Below are 4,921 nucleotides of genomic sequence, written 5' to 3'. Positions count from 1 at the left end.
TCTACCATAAAGTGCTTCAAACGGTGCCATCTCAATGCTTGAATGGTAGCTGTTGTTGTAGGAAAATTCTGCTAACGGTAGATGTCGATCCCAACCGTTTCCGAAATCAATAACACATGCTCGTAGCATGTCTTCAAGTGTTTGTATCGTCCTTTCGCTCTGCCCATCAGTTTGTGGATGATAGGCAGTACTCATGTCTAGACGAGTTCCTAATGCTTGCTGTAATGTCTGCCAGAATCTTGAAATAAATCTGCCATCCCTATCAGAGATAATAGAGATTGGTATTCCATGTCTGGAGACGACTTCCTTCAAATACAGTCGTGCTAACTTCTCCATCTTGTCATCTTCTCTTATTGGCAGGAAGTGTGCTGATTTGGTGAGACGATCAACTATTACCCAAATAGTATCAAAACCACTTGCAGTCCTTGGCAATTTAGTGATGAAATCCATGGTAATGTTTTCCCATTTCCATTCCGGGATTTCGGGTTGTTGAAGTAGACCTGATGGTTTCTGATGCTCAGCTTTGACCTTAGAACATGTCAAACATTCTCCTACGTATTTAGCAACATCGGCTTTCATACCCGGCCACCAAAAATATTTCCTGAGATCCTTGTACATCTTCCCCGTTCCAGGATGTATTGAGTATCTGGTTTTATGAGCTTCTCTAAGTACCATTTCTCTCATATCTCCAAATTTTGGTACCCAAATCCTTTCAGCCCTATACCGGGTTCCGTCTTCCCGAATATTAAGATGCTTCTCCGATCCTTTGGGTATTTCATCCTTTAAATTTCCCTCTTTTAAAACTCCTTGTTGCGCCTCCTTTATTTGAGTAGTAAGGTTATTATGAATCATTATATTCATAGATTTTACTCGAATGGGTTCTCTATCCTTCCTGCTCAAGGCATCGGCTACCACATTTGCCTTCCCCGGGTGGTAACGAATCTCAAAGTCGTAATCATTCAATAATTCAATCCACCTACGCTGCCTCATATTCAGTTGTTTCTGATTAAATATGTGTTGAAGACTTTTGTGGTCAGTATATATAATACTTTTGACCCCATATAAGTAGTGCCTCCAAGTCTTTAATGCAAAAACAACCGCGCCTAATTCCAAATCATGCGTCGTATAATTTTGTTCGTGAATCTTCAATTGTCTAGACGCATAAGCAATCACCTTTGTTCGTTGCATTAATACACAACCGAGACCTTGCTTTGATGCATCACAATAAATCACAAAATCATCATTCCCTTCAGGCAATGACAATATAGGTGCCGTAGTTAGCTTTTTCTTCAATAACTGAAACGCTTTCTCTTGTTCATCATTCCATCCAAATTTCTTCCCTTTATGCGTTAATGCAGTCAAGGGTTTTGCTATTCTGGAAAAGTCTTGGATGAACCTTCTGTAGTAACCAGCTAGTCCTAAAAACTGGCGTATGTGTTTCGGAGTTTTCGGGGTTTCCCACTTTTCAACAGTTTCTATCTTTGCCGGATCCACCTTAATACCTTCTTTGTTCACTATGTGACCGAGGAATTGAACTTCTTCCAACCAAAATGCACACTTTGAAAACTTAGCGTACAATTCTTCCTTCCTCAATACTTCTAACACCTTTCTCAAATGTTCACCGTGTTCTTGGTCATTCTTTGAGTAAATAAGTATGTCATCAATGAAAACAATGACAAACTTGTCAAGGTATGGTCCACACACTCGGTTCATAAGGTCCATGAACACAGCTGGTGCATTAGTTAAACCAAACGGCATGACCATAAACTCGTAATGACCGTAACGTGTTCTGAAAGCAGTCTTTGGAATATCATCTTCTTTCACCCGCATTTGATGATACCCGGAACGTAAGTCAATCTTTGAATAAACAGACGAGCCTTGTAGTTGATCAAATAAGTCGTCGATTCTTGGTAGTGGGTAGCGGTTCTTGATGGTAAGTTTGTTCAACTCTCGGTAGTCGATACACAACCTGAATGTACCATCTTTCTTCTTGACAAACAAAACAGGAGCTCCCCACGGTGATGTGCTTGGTCGAATGAAACCACGCTCTAAAAGTTCTTGTAATTGGCTTTGTAGTTCTTTCATCTCGCTGGGTGCGAGTCTGTAAGGAGCACGAGCTATTGGTGCAGCTCCTGGTACAAGATCTATTTGAAATTCAACGGATCGATGTGGGGGTAATCCCGGTAATTCTTTCGGAAATACATCAGGAAATTCTTTTGCGACGGGAACATCATTGATGCTCTTTTCTTCAGTTTGTACTTTCTCGACGTGTGCTAGAACAGCATAGCAACCTTTTCTTATTAGTTTTTGTGCTTTCAAATTACTAATAAGATGTAGCTTCGTGTTGCCCTTTTCTCCGTACACCATTAAGGGTTTTCCTTTTTCTCGTATAATGCAAATTGCATTTTTGTAACAAACGATCTCCGCCTTCACTTCTTTCAACCAGTCCATACCGATTATCACATCAAAACTCCCTAACTCTACTGGTATCAAATCAATCTTAAATGTTTCGCTAACCAGTTTAATTTCTCGATTCCGACATATATTATCTGCTGAAATTAATTTACCATTTGCTAATTCGAGTAAAAATTTACTATCCAAAGGCGTCAATGGACAACTTAATTTAGCACAAAAATCTCTACTCATATAGCTTCTATCCGCACCCGAATCAAATAAAACGTAAGCAGATTTATTGTCAATAAGAAACGTACCCGTAACAAGCTCCGGGTCTTCCTGTGCCTCTGCCGCATTAATATTGAAAACTCTTCCACGGCCTTGTCCATTCGTGTTCTCCTGGTTCGGGCAATTTCTAATAATGTGGCCCGGTTTTCCACATTTATAACAAACTACATTGGCATAACTTGCTCCGACACTACTTGCTCTGCCATTACTCGTTCCGACACCATTTGTTCCTTTCGTTCTATTAACCCCTGGTCCGTAGACCTCACACTTCGCCGCGCTATGACCATTTCTTTTACACTTGTTGCAAAATTTGGTGCAGAACCCCGAGTGATTCTTTTCACACCTTTGGCATAGCTGCTTCTGATTGTTGTTGTTGTTGCGGTTATTATTGTTGTTGGGATGATTGTTGTAGTTGCTGTTGTTGTTGTTGTTGTTGTTGGGCCGTTTGTTGTAGTTGCGATTGATGTTGCGATTGTTGGGATAATTGTTGCGATTATTGTTGTAATTGCTGTTGCTGTTGTATTGGTGATTCTTATCACCGTTTTCCTCCCACTTTCTTTTGACTTGCTTCACATTGGCCTCTTCAGCAGTCTGTTCTTTAATTCTTTCTTCAATTTGGTTCACGAGTTTGTGAGCCATTCTACATGCCTGTTGTATGGAGGCGGGCTCGTGTGAACTTATATCTTCTTGGATTCTTTCCGGTAATCCTTTCACAAACGCGTCGATCTTCTCTTCCTCATCTTCGAACGCTCCCGGACACAATAGGCACAATTCTGTGAATCGTCTTTCGTACGTGGTAATATCAAATCCTTGGGTTCGTAACCCTCTAAGTTCTGTCTTGAGCTTATTAACCTCGGTTCTGGGACGGTACTTCTCGTTCATCAAGTGCTTGAATGCTGACCACGGTAGTGCGTACGCATCATCTTGTCCCACTTGCTCTAGATAGGTATTCCACCATGTTAACGCAGAACCTGTGAAGGTATGCGTAGCGTACTTCACTTTGTCCTCTTCAGTACACTTACTTATGGCAAACACCGATTCAACCTTCTCGGTCCACCGTTTCAATCCGATCGGTCCTTCGGTTCCATCAAATTCCAAAGGTTTGCAGGCAGTGAATTCTTTGTAGGTGCATCCTACACGATTTCCTGTACTGCTAGATCCAATGTTATTGTTGGTATGTAGCGCAGCCTGTACTGCGGCTATGTTTGAAGCTAGAAAAGTACGGAATTCCTCTTCATTCATATTCACGGTGTGTCGAGTAGTCGGTGCCATTTCCTTCAAAATAGTTAAATGGAACAAGTTAATCATACAGAATATTAAGAGTAGTTAATAGTATTTCGTAGCATAATATGAACTCATTTATAAAAGCTTTTTCTTCATATTAGCGTTTTATAAGTTTAAATTCGGGTAGTACCTACCCGTTAAGTTCATACTTAGTAGCTAATATACAATTCAACTACTACAATTCTATATGAAAAACTGATTGTAATAATATTTCGCGTTCAAACTTTTATACAATATTTTACAAACTTACAATACCGCTTATTTTACATAAAGCATGAAATATAGCACACAATAACTTTGATACAAGATAGTTGTGAAGACAATTCTAGCTAGTACACAAGTCGTTCGGCAAAGGCAATAAAGACACGTAATTCATACGTCCAGAAACAAGTCATGCATTCTGGTTTTACTAGGACTACTTCCCATCCTTGGTCTTGTGCAACATAACCGTTATGGCCGTTGATAAGACAGCGTGTTGTAACGTCATCAAAGGGACGAGGGTTACGTAATGTCCAACAGTCCCGTAATAATCTAAAAACCTCATTTCTTACCCCAATTACCGACTCCGTCACTTGTGGAAACGTTTTGTTTAATAGTTGTAGCCCGATGTTCTTGTTCTCACTTTGGTGAGAAGCGAACATTACTAATCCGTAAGCATAACATGCTTCTTTATGTTGCATGTTAGCCGCTTTTTCTAAATCACGAAGTCCAATATTCGGATATATTGAGTCAAAATAATTTCTTAACCCGTTGCGTAAAATAGCATTTGGGTTCCCCGCAATATATGCGTCAAAGTAAACACATCGTAACTTATGGGTTTCCCAATGTGATATCCCCCATCTTTCAAACGAAAGTCTCTTATAAACCAAGACATTCTTGGAACGTTCTTCGAATGTCTTACAAACTGATCTCGCCTTAAATAGTTGTGCCGAAGAATTCTGGCCGACTCTAGACA

The sequence above is a fragment of the Rutidosis leptorrhynchoides genome, chromosome 7 (genome assembly GCF_046630445.1).
Source record: "Rutidosis leptorrhynchoides isolate AG116_Rl617_1_P2 chromosome 7, CSIRO_AGI_Rlap_v1, whole genome shotgun sequence".
In the NCBI taxonomy this organism is placed as follows: domain Eukaryota; kingdom Viridiplantae; phylum Streptophyta; class Magnoliopsida; order Asterales; family Asteraceae; genus Rutidosis; species Rutidosis leptorrhynchoides.
This window is presented reverse-complemented; position numbering follows the sequence as displayed.